This window comes from Papio anubis, chromosome 8, assembly GCF_008728515.1.
Source record: "Papio anubis isolate 15944 chromosome 8, Panubis1.0, whole genome shotgun sequence".
NCBI classification, from domain to species: domain Eukaryota; kingdom Metazoa; phylum Chordata; class Mammalia; order Primates; family Cercopithecidae; genus Papio; species Papio anubis.
Genome location: NC_044983.1, coordinates 1,646,599 through 1,658,981, shown reverse-complemented (window position 1 = coordinate 1,658,981; position 12,383 = coordinate 1,646,599). Strand labels below are relative to the sequence as shown.

At 52.1% G+C, this 12,383-nt stretch overlaps 1 protein-coding gene across 3 annotated transcripts in view; it reads right to left on the bottom strand.

Moving 5' to 3' along the window:
* The window catches only part of KBTBD11 (kelch repeat and BTB domain containing 11), a 37,310-nt gene extending 26,522 nt beyond the window's left edge, over nt 1–10,788 (bottom strand). The window contains exons 1-2 of one of the 3 annotated variants that reach the window (XM_021941976.2): nt 10,059–10,788; nt 7,877–8,077 (exon numbers count right to left, since the gene is read on the bottom strand). The gene's annotated coding sequence lies outside the window, so the exon portion shown is untranslated. Of the gene's footprint in view, nt 1–5,488; nt 5,747–7,876; nt 8,737–10,058 lie in introns of those variants that run through there. The other 2 variants (XM_021941975.2, XM_021941974.2) reach the window with 2 other exon arrangements.
* Between the last annotated feature and the right edge of the window lie 1,595 nt (nt 10,789–12,383).

Sequence of the window (12,383 nt, the reverse complement as noted above, 5' to 3'; positions counted from 1 at the left end):
CCTCCCAAAGTGCTGGGAGCCATGGCACCTGGCCTAAGCGTGTTTTTTTAAGACATGATTAACATTTACATGGGAAGATTTCTGAGTAAAACATGTTTCTATTCACAATATGGGTGGGCCTCATCCAGTCAGTCAAAGCCTTAAGAGAAAAAGACTGTGGTGGCCCGAGGAAGAGGGACTGTAACACCAGCACTTCCTTGGATCTCCAGTCTGCCGGCCTGCCCTGCAGATCTCAAACTTGCCCCGTCACCATCAGATGATCCAGGCCCTTCAATCTTGCTCTCTAATCCCTCTCACATGTGTAGACACACACACACGCGCGCACACACACGCGCACACACACGCACACATGTACCCAGTTGGTTCTGTTTCCCTGGAGAACTCTGACCAGCATGAGGGCCTACAGCAGTTCTCCTGTGCCTGCCCAGGGCTGTACACTGTGGGCTGGGGGTGGGTCTCTCATCGGTTTGGAGCACTAGCCTTCGCCTCGGAGGAAGGACTAGAGCCCAGGGAGGTACCTTCACACCTGACTTCCATGAGGACTTCCTGGAGCCCAAGTCTGATGCCACAACAGAATGAGATTTGGGGATTGCCGTGGCCTTTTTTATGTGGAAGAGACATGACCTTAGTGGAAAGAGCAGATTCTGTTTTCCAAAGATGCGCCATGGATGCACCCCGCTCGGCACGTCCTTCCCGCCCAGTGAGCTTCCCCTCTGCTCACAGCTGGGACCCCGTTCCCTCCCCTTCCACATGGCCGGCCGGGGACTGAGGGGGAAGCAACACAACGCGACGCCCGCCTCATGAGAAAGGTGACCCGGTTCCACCTGCTGTTTTATCATGCCACAGTCCGTGGTGACCCTGACTCCACACACAGGGAGTCCACTGCATCAAGGCTGCCACGCTGGAGCGAGTACACGGACGGCCACAGAGTGACGGGGAGGTCCCCGAGGGGCCCCTGCTGCGCCAGCCCCAAATGTGTGAATCCTCCTGGCGCAAGCCTCAGGCAGCAAGTCAGGAGCCCCCATGGTTCCAGCCCTTGGCCTTCAAGTTCCGCATCTGGTGCTGAGTGGCACCAAGGTGAGCTGTGCCCAGCGAGACTGCAGACTTTTAAGCAAAATGAATGCTATTGCTACTAATACAGGAACAGAAAACCCAACACCACAAGTTCTCACTTAGTAGGAGCTGAACAATGAGAACACATGGACACAGGGAGGGGAACAACACACACTGGGGCCTGTAGGGGGCGGCGGAGGGAGAGCATCAGGATAAATAGCTAATGCCTGCTGGGTTTAATACGTAGGTGATGGGTTGATGGGTGCAACAAACCACCATGGCACACAGTTACCTATGTAACAAACCTGCACCTCCCGCACATGTAGCCTGGAACTTAAAATAAAATATAAATAAATAAATGCTATTGCTCTAAGCCACTAAGTTGTGCGTGGCTTACTGAACAACCATGATATTGGAACAAGGGTCTTGCTATCAATATTGAGAACTGTGGACTGCATCTTGCAGGAAAGGGAAGCTATGAAAGGCCCAATATTGTAAGATCTTAAAAAAATAATTGCTCTGAGCCGGGCGTAGTGGTTCATGCCTGTAATCCCAGCACTTTGGGAGGCCAAGGCAGGAAGATCACCTGAGGCCAGGAGTTTGAGACCAGCCTGGCCAACATGCTGAGACCCCATCTCTACTAAAAACACAAAAAAAATTGAGCTGGATGTGGTGGTGGGCACCTGTAATCCCAGCTACTCGAGAGGCTGAGACATGAGAATCGCTTGAACTCGGGGAGGTAGAGGTTGCAGTGAGCCGAGATGGTACCACTGCACTCCAGCCTGGATTACAGAGCAAGACTCCATCTCAAAATATAATAATAATAATAATTATTATTATTCTGACTTCTGTAGGAGAGTCTGTTCAAAGAGAGGACGTGCAGAGCCTCTCCAGAGACTACTACAGAAGTCCAAGCATGAGATAGAGGTGGCCTGGACAAAGATGGTAGACTTCGTAGAAGCACGCCCATACGTATGTCCCCAGGACTCCACGTCTTTATAATAAAACAGTAACAATACCATCTAACATCGGCACCATGGTTTTTCATTTACTAAACATTCTATGTGCCTCCTCCTATGTAATGATTTCACTTTAGGATTCGGGATGTCTCCATGCTACAAAATTAATCCATGTGAAACTCCATCAAGCTCTAAAGCAGGGATCTCCAATCTTTTGGCTTCCCTGGGCCATACTGGAAGAACTGTCTTGGGTTACACAGAAAACAGACTAACACTAATGACAGCTAATGAGCTAAAATAATAATAATAAAAAAAAACAAACTCATAATGTTTTAAGAAAGTTTACAAATCTGTGTTGGGCCACATTCAAAGCTGTCCTGGGCCACAAGTGGCTCGTGGGCCGTGGGCTGTAGGAGCTTGCTCTAAAGTGTGAAGCTCCATCAATTTATGAGAAGGAAATGCCACAAGTCAGTCATAAAATCCAGTAACATTACACTTTTACTAGGCTCTGCTCCAGCGCCCCTCACTAGCCTTTCCGTGCAGGTGCCTTTGCACACGATGTTGCCACAAACTTCCCCCTCCTGGGCTCCTGAGCCACCCCTCTCACCCCTTAGTTCTCGACCTTAGATTCCTCTGTTACGTGCATTCACGGGAATGTATTCCTCTCCTTCAAAGCACTAGTCTCCATGTGTTATTACCTCAGAATTAACATAATTATATGCTGAATGCCTTTCACTGTATTAAAGTCTCAGCTGCAGAGAGCAGGGAACTAGGCTGACTTTACTTGCAACTGTATCCCCAGCACCTAGGACTGTGCCTGACCCACAGCAGGGTGGCGGGGGGTGGGGGGGAGGGAGGGCGGGGTAACTCCACAACTATTCAGAAAGAAATTCATGCTAATCCTTCAAACAAAACGCACGTAAGACATGCAACGGTTTCTATTTCCAAGACACCGTTTATTTCAAAATCATTTCTACCAGGAATCTGGCTGTTGGCAAAAAGTAAACTCCTACATGTTTTAATTTATTCTTAAAGTTTTTGCTCATTGTTAAATACTTTGCAAATATGTGCTGGGTACCAACACTATAATTTCAGCTTAATTACAACGATTTCAAGAGAAAAAAAAAAAAAACTCAAGACCACAATTGACACGATGAGCCCTTGACCTCCAGAGAAGGGCAGATATTGCCCTGAGTTACCCAGGGAACATATGCTGAATGACAGGCTGGTTTGTGATCAGGAAACTCGCTGTTCTCCCGGCCTTTCTCAAGCCCACTCAGACACCACTCCTCCTTGATCACAGCCTTGAATGCAAGAAGGCTTAGAGGCACTGCAGCTGCCTAAGTGATTCCAGATTTGCAGGAAAGCTATTATTACTGAACAATCTGTGCTATTGGTATTTAGAAAACAACTGAAACGTGTGCCCAGATGGAGGCATCCACAGCACGGAGAGTCTCTGGATCAGCACAGGGACAAAGAGGAGACCTGCTGGGTTCCCACTGGCAAGGTTGCTACTTGTACCAGAACATACGGAAACCCCACTGAGCGGGTTTGCCTTGGAGTTTACAAATGATGCAATGACCTCCAAACCACCTTTCTGGATTCTTCCATCCTCCCAGGGCAAGGTGCTCTGAGGGTCAAGTTAGGCCCAGACATCAGTCAACACAGAGTCCTGCTCCCTGGGAATTTCTTTAGTCTCAGAGTCACAACATTAAGTTTTCTTCCCTCCTCCCAAGCCCAATGCTGGCTTAAATACAGTCATGAATGGTTCAGATGCAGACAGGTTCTGAGACATGGTAGTTAGGTGACTTCATCACTGTGCAAACATCACACAGGGTACTTATACACCTAGACGGTGCAGCCTGCTACACACCTGAGCTCCACTGCACAGCCTCCTGCTCCAGACTGCACACCTATGTAGCGCACACAATACTGCAGGCAATTGTAACACAATGGTGTTTGTGTATCTACACATTTCTAAGCATGAAAAAGACACAAGGAAAACAGTCTTATAATCTTACGGGACCACTGTCATCTTGGCGGTCTGTAATTGATCCGAATGTAGCTGTGCTAACGTATGACTATACTGTAAGCAACATCTTTTAACTAATTTTATTATGTGCTTTATAATGCTATGGCCAGCAATGCCTGTGCAACTGACATGAAAAGTTCAAAGGCTTTATCTCATTACAATTTTTGCTTAGTTATGCCCTGATGGGAGCATTGCAATGCCAATTACCATAAATTTGCAGGCATCAGGTTGTTGCTGGAGCAAATCTGAAGGCAATGAACGCTCCCTTCCGTGATGTCAGGAGTGGGGAGGATTATTCTAATAATGCACACTATTAGCTCAGGATAAAAGGCTGAAGGATTCCATTGACATCCATTAAGGGTTCCTAATTGGAGCCTGAGTAACGGCTCCTTAGTGGGAAATGGAGGCGGGAACCCGGCGAACTTCTCACTTAGTGCCTGAGGGGATGGCAGGAACTTTAAAATCTGACGGCCGTGCCTTTCGTGGGCTGAGTAGAATAAAGCTCGCTGCACTGATTTGTTCCTTTTCTCTTCCTTAGAATAGACACTGGAGTGGGTGGAGGGGGAAACGGTTTTGTAGGACTCTAAAAAGGTGGAGGGACTTTGGTTAACCCTCTTTTCTTGCTCCAGAAGGAGCCCCGCCTGAGAGGAGGGACCCCTGCGGAATCCCGCCCAGACCGCCCGGAGGTCTCCCCAGCACGTGGGGCGGGGGCTGGAGGGGGTGCCCGGCAGGGCTCGGGAGCCGCGGCGTGGTGGCGCGGGTGGGTCGGGGTGCTCAGGGCTCGCGGGGGGTCAGCGGCCCGGACACCCCCGCACCCCGCGCGCAGCCGCGGAGGACCAAGGGCCGAGCTCCCCTTCCCGGGGCCCCGAGTCCAGGAGGGACCCCCGTCCGCTCCAGGCAGCCGATCCCCGCGACCGCCGAGAGCCAAGCGGAGCAATCCCGGGTGGAGCCCCCGCCCCGGCCCCGCGCGCTTGGCTTCGGCTTCAGCTCCGGCTTGTGCTCCGGCGGGGGCGGCGGGACCCTCGGCGGGGGACGGTGACCATGGGCGCGGCGCGGGCGGCTCATTGTCTTCAGGCCGGAGTCGCCGCGTCCCGGGGTAGGCTCTGGGGCAGACCCCGCGCGGAGGCCCCCACGCCCCCTACGCGCCCTCCCGGGGGCGGAGCGGAGACCACCCACCGCCGCCCACCCCGCCGCAGGCAGCACCGCCCCCCCCCCTCCCCTCCCCCCCCCTCCGCTCCCCTCCGCTCCCCTCCCCTCCGCTCCCCTCCCTTCCCGTGCCGGCCTCGCCTCCCCTCCCCGCCTCTCCCCTGCCGGCCTCTCCTTTGCTCCCCTCCCGCCTTCTGCCGCCCTCGCCGCCCATCCGCCGCCCCTCCGACCCGCGCCTCGGGCTCCTTCCCGCTCTGCCCGCCGGGCCCCGCCGCTGCCTCCCCGGGGTCCGCCCTACCTCGCCGCGGCTCCTCTTCAGCCCCCGGGCCCGGGACGCGCAGCCTGGCGGGTGGGCTCCGGCGCATGCGCGCGGCCTCCTCCCGGCACCTGTGGGAGCCGCGGCCCGGCCTCTCCGAGCACCTGCGAGCGCTCCTGTTCCTCCGACCCGCAGCGGGGCGTGGGCGGCAGAGGGGGCGGCGGATCGGCCTCTCCGCCTCTCCAGGCCGCGCGGAGCCAGCGCTCCGGCTCCCGGCTGCGAGGGGCGCGCGCGGGGTGCGGGGAGGGGGGCGGGCGCGTGCACACGGGGCGTTCTCGGGCGCGCGCCGCCTGGCCTGGGCTGCGGACGGGCTGCGGAGCGGCTGCGGCTCCCCCCGGGCCTCCCTGCCCCGCGCCCGCCCGCCGGGCGCTTCACCCCTTCCGGGACCGCGGCCCACGCCCCCACCCGAGCCCGAGCCCACGCGCGGGGGCCGCTTCCTGCGAGGAGGCGGAGACAGGTGGCCGCGGGCGCAAACAGGGGAGTTTTGTGCGCCTATTTTTTGGTAAAAGTAGAGGCGATGCGTTGTTGACATATTTAGTGGTTAAAAACCTATTGCCAAATTCTCACAGATTCCAGAATGTTTTAAAGTTTACAACACGAGAGTGGACGAAACGTCGGAGCTTTTTCTCATATCCAGAAATGTGGCCTCTGCCTCCCACCCGGGCCCTGCGGCGCAGACGGGGCTCAGGGCGGTGAGGACGGAGCCAGGATAGCAGAGTTCCAGGTGCTCCCAGACTGGGTCCTAATTAACACTGGATCCCTGCTGGCAAATGCTATTTTCAATGGTTTTGTGCAAATTAATGACGATGAGATTTCCATAAGCACAGAGAGCCGGAGGCTTTACTTTCTTTTTTTTTGTTCTTTTTGCTTCTGACAGTCTTTGCCAGTTGCATGCTGTATACACATAATTAGCCATTATGACTCCAGCACCAAAGCTAACGCCCGGAGAACATCTTTAAAACCCTTTTCACTCAGTTGCCAAGAAGAGTAGTACCTGCCATCAGTACTTGAATTACAGGAGGCCGAAACTAAGCGAGCTACTCAGATTTTTTGAAAATTGAAAACTTTCGTTAAACAGACCCTTTTGGTGGGGGCTAAAATAATTCCCATGCTGCTCCATTTTTATTTTGTTCAATTTACTCCAAACATGTTTCAGACTCTACTGTGATTTAGTGCATCTCTACTTCCCTTTGGCTGCAGAATACTTCTTTTTCTGTCGTCCTTTCTTTTTCTTTTTTTTAGAGATGGAGTCTCGCTCTGTCACCCAGGCTGGAATGCAGTGGTGCAATCTCGGCTCACTGCAACCTCTGCATCACGGGTTCAAGCAATTCTCCTGTCTCAGCCTCCCGAGTAGCTGTGACTAGAGGCGTGCACCACCACACCCAGCTAATTTTTGTATTTTTAGTAGAGACGGGGGTTTCACTCTACATTGGCCAGGCTGGTCTCGATCTCCTGACCTCAAGTGATCCACCCGTCTTGGCGTCCCAAAGTGCTGGGATTACAGGCATTAGCCCCCATGCCTGGCCTAACTACCCCCATTCTTTTCCAGAGAACCGTGAGCAGGCCAAACAAAGCCTCATCTGGCTTTCCCACCGCCCTGGGGTTGGGCCCCCAGAGGCCCCGGAGGTCACCTAAGACACGGTGCTCTGAACATACAAGCCCCACAGCATCTTGTCTGCCATCCTGCCAGCATTCAGAGACCTGGGAATAGGTCACACTGCCCACTGGATTTTACAAGCTTGGCATACACTAGGTTCTCAATAAATACTGAATGAAAAAATCGCTGAAGTAACTTATAACATCCATCCAAACGCCACACCATCTAGTAGATAAGTAGTCTGTGGGGAGTCCCATATTTTTCTTTCTTTAGATATTTATTTTAGAAATGGACTGTAGGCCCAACATGGTCTATGAAACTTGCAGAGGAGCATTTCATGCCTTTAATTAGTTCTTCATAACTACAGAGACCTCTAGAGTTCCTGAAATTGAACTGGGTTGTAATACTGTCAAGAAGAAGGGGGACCTATCTTAAATCTATTTCAAGGGTAATACTATTTTACTATGTAAATTTTCCCCTGCTCAGGGAGAGCCTGATCGAAGCATGCAAATATTTCAACATGCAAAACCACCCTGAACATAGAAGTGAAGCTTACGGAGTTGTCCAGGGCACAGTGGTTTACTGGCCTCTGAATGCTGGATGCCATCAAACTGGGCTCCAGGCTGGGAGGACTCTGAACCGAATTTGTAGACAGCCCGCTTTGGAGTTCAGCTGATGGGACCTTAGACACCAGCCTCACCCTCTGCCAGTCTTGTGATCTGGAGCCAGATACTTGGCCTCTCTGTGCTCCAGGGAGACACCACTGCACCCACCTGAGAGGGCTCAAGGAGACGATCCGTGCAACTCACTCAGGATACTGGATCTTAAGCCAACGGGCGGACTCACATTCGTCACCTCTGATTCTGTCGCTGCCCGCACGGTGACTTAGCAAACACTTCTTCCTCTCCAGCTCTGCTTCTTAGTCTCCAGCTCCGCTGCCCGGCTCGGGTACTGGATGTAGTTTTCTAAATGTGCTAACACCAGACAACAGATAATTTCCCAAATGCTTGTATTATCCCATAGGAGTTCATGTATTCTTCCCCCAACCAATAAAGCTGTTAAATCCCAATAACTGTCAGGAATGGAGCCAACTGCTATAAAGTACTTCCAGCTTCTTGGCATGAAAAAATAATTAGAATATATGTGTTGGCTTTGAAACAATACTCACTGGTTCATTTAAAAATTCTGTGCATATTGTACAGAAGTAAAGTCTTGGCCCTGGCACTCCCTTAGATGAACCTTACCCGGCCCTGACACTCCCTTAGGTGAACCTTACCCGGCCCTGGCACTCCCTTAGATGAACCTTACCTGGCCCTGGCACTCCCTCAGATGAACCTTACCCAGCCCTGGTACTTCCTTAGGTGAACCTTACCCACCTCGGTGCTCCCTCAGCTCTGATGAACTGTGTGCAATTGCGTTTTTCTCACAAGCTGCTTTGTAAATACTGTGAAGCTCTTTCCTTATGTCAGTCTCTCCACCTATGTCACCAGCCAGCGCCTGAGACCCTCATATTCAGGAAACTGTGCTCCTAAGTCCTCCAAAATATTGTCCACTATTGACCATCAATAGCACACATGTATTGGCCGTGTGCTAAGCATGTCATTCCCCAATTTTTTTTTTTTTTTTGAGACAGAGTTTCGCTCTCGTTGCCCAGGGTGGAGTGGAATGGCAGGATCTCAGCTCACTACAACCTCCACCTCCCAGGTTCAAGTGATTCTCCTGCCTCAGACTCCCGAGTAGCTGGGATTGCAGGTGTGCGCCACCATGCCTGGCTAATTTTTTTTATTTTTAATAGAGACGGGGTTTCACCACATTGGTCAGTCTGGTCTCAAACTCCTGACCTCAGGTGATCCGCCCTCCTCAGCCTCCCAAAGTGCTGGGATTATAGGCGTGAACCACTGCGCCTGGCCCCCAGATTTTAATTTATAGACAGTCCCAGGTTTAAGATGATACCCTAATTGTGCTGATTTGAATAGGGAAACAAAGGCCATGCGGGCCCAGCAGTGTGAGGAAATGAAGCCAAGTTCGGTAACTGTTGAGTAAATGAAGGAATGAGGCCTGTTGAGCCCAAATGCCCATCGCTCATCATCCCTGACAGGCTCTCCCAGGGGCTGCGGGGGCTGGGCATGCGGTTCCCTCAAGCAGACTGCAGGTTACCCGCAGTGAATTAATGCTGCTGTCCCCAAATGGCCATTACGTTTATTAGTGGGAACCCTAGTAACCATTTTTCAGAAAAATAAAGGAAATAAGATGGCAACCATTACTTTAAAATAGTTTCAAGTATCTATTAATAATGTTAGAGCAAGTTAGCTGCAATTTAAAATATTTTCAGGGTTGGGGACAGTGACTCACACCTGTGGTCCCAGCACTTTGGGAGACTGAGGCAGGCAGATCGCTTAAGCCTAGGAGTTGGAGACTAGCCTGGGCAACATGGCGAAACTCTCTCTCCACAAAAATACAAAAAATTAACTCGGCGTGCTGGCGTGCACCTGTAGTCCCAGCTACTCAGGAGGCCGAAGTGAGAGGATTGCTTGAGCCTGGGAGGTCAAGGCTGCCATAAGCCATGATTGCACCACTGCACTCCAGCCTGAGCAACACAGTGAGACCCTGTCTCAAATATATATATACACATTTATTTATAAAAAAATATAAATTTTATATTTTTTATATTTTCTATATAATATATAATTAATCTATAATATATAATTATATTATGATATATAACAATTATATTATTATATATTATATATAAGTTTATATTTTATATATATTATAATATATATAATACTCATCCCAGGGTTTTATGTCTCTTCCATACAGGCAGGGCTTTCCATGCTATTGGGAGTAACATGTCAGTTTATGATTTTAAAGTTTTCAATCCGTTATAGACAGACAACATTTCAATTTACAATACAAATAAAATTTTAAAAGACATACAGAATACAAAACCATTACCTTAGTGTTAGGTTAGACAGGCGTAAAATCACGCTGTCAAACTGGTACACAACTTTCTAAACACTGCTTTCAGTTGTAGCACTGGTGGCGATGTTGGTCCTTCCTGAAGGGTTCATGGCCCACAATCGCCAGGCTGTGAGCCGCATAGCTGAGGGTCACTGGGTGATGACTGAGCAATTGGCTGGTTGGTCCCGGAGAAATGCACATCTGTGCCCTGGCAAAGGCTTCACCATGCCAGGTGGGCACAGCTGGAGTGGTCCCTAGACTCAGTTTTTCCAAACAAAGTCTTCCAGCCGAATTAGGCAATACGCTTGGGAAAAAGTAGTTTTGGGGTATAAATGTTTGAAAATGGCTCTAAACTATCTCCATCAGTATAAGAGGACATCTAACCGCTCAGCCAAAGAGACCTCGATGTCTTCTGACCAGGCTGACGAATCTCTCCTTCCTGGTGCTGTCTGGGATTAAAATGCTAAGGTTTGCAGGGTGCCAGGGAGTCCCTTTAAAACACACTAACGGTCAAACTCGGATGGCCTCTCTGTTTAACACCCAGGCCTTTCGGGATGTGGGGATGCGCGGGGTTGTGGACTTAGGAGGGTGCGGGACAGTGACTAGCTGCAGAGCTTCCGCGTGGGCGTCCTGGGAGGTAGGTCAGCCGCCTGCGCAGCTGCCTGGGGCTGGGTCCCAGGGAGTGGCCAGCCCCGTCCTTCCTCCCCGGCTGCCCCTCCCCCGGCTCCAAGGGTGTCTGTTCTGCAGCAGGAGGCTGGGAAGTGAGGAGGGTGGGGCTGACCGCAGAGCCTCTCCCAGCTCCACCTGGCTCCATGGCCCCTGCAGCCCTGAAGCCCCGACACCATCCTGAGAGTCCCCGTTCCTGGTATCCCAGGCGGGAGCCTGCAGGGAGCTCTGGGAGCCTCAGAGGGGAGGACTCGGAGGAGACCGGGTCAGAGGGGGTCGGCAGGACCTTCCTGCCCTGGGCGTTTCCTCAGAAGGCTTCACCCTCTTTCTGGGCAGCCCCAGCTTCGGCGGGTTCTTGGCTGGAAAGGACCTGCAGTCCTCAAGCCGCCTTGGCCTCTGCACCTTCCGGCAGGACCCTGCTGCGAGCAGAACTCCTGGGCCCAAATTCTAACACCCCAGAGTCTCCAGAGAAGTCGCCTCCCACCCCGGGGCCCGCCAGAGGGAGCTGAGGCAGGAACGGGCCTCCGGGCCGCGGGGAACCACACACCGGAAGCGGGGGCGGGCAGCGTGGGGGGCGCCTGTCGGACTGGACGGCTTTCGGGTAACGAACCAAAGCACGTGCTGAGGACGGTGAGCAGCGGCAGGCGGGCGGCTCTGTCTGGCCCAGAGGAGCCGACCAGCTCCGATCCTCCGAGACCCCGGCGCCCCCATCCTCCCCATCCTCAGAGACCCCGGCACCCCCATCCTCAGAGACCCCGGCGCCCCCATCCCCAGAGAGACCCCGGCGCCCCCATCCTCAGAGACCCCGGCACCCCCATCCTCAGAGAGACCCCGGTCCGAAGCTCAACAGAGCCTGTCCTGGGTAGATTCCACATCTCTTTCTGAGGAAAGAACTTATTCTTTTAATCTACAGGAATGTATCCGTTTTCCACGGCTGCTGTCACAAATTGACAGAAAACTCGTGGCTTCAACAACACAGATTTATCATCTGACAGTTCTGGGGCCAGAATTGTGCCATGGGTGTCACAGGACAAAGATCCTGGCGTTGTAGCTCCCGTAATTCCCACGTCATGGGCTGGACCTGGTGGGAGGCGTTTGAATGGGGGGTGGGTCTTTCCTGTTCTGTTCTCCGTGATAGCAAATAAGTTTCGTGAGATCTGATGGATTTATAAAAGGCAATTTATAAAAGGGCCTGAGCAGCCAGTGCACCCGAGGGGACACGTGCCTTGCATCGTCCCTGTCACCCTCACTCTGCAGACGGAGGAGGCAGCTCATGACCCTGATTTGACATCTGACAGCGAGAAAACCAAAGAGCAAAACCAAAGCAGCACATGCTTCTTGCCTGCTGCCGTGTAAGACGTGCCTTCGCTCCTCACTCACCTTCTGCCATGATGGAGGTCTCCCCAGCCCTGTGGAACTGGGAGTCAGTTAAACCTCTTTCCCTTTATAAATTACCCAGTGTTGGATAGTTCTTCACAGCAGTATGAAAATGGACTAATACAATCTCTGTCTCTCTCTCTCTGTCTCTGTCTTTCTCTATCTCTTTGTCTATCTCTGTCTCTCTCTGGCTCTGCGTGCCTCTCTCTCTGTCTTTCTGTCTCTTTGTCTCTGTCTCTGTCTCTCTGTCTCTCTATCTCTATCTCTTTGTCTCTG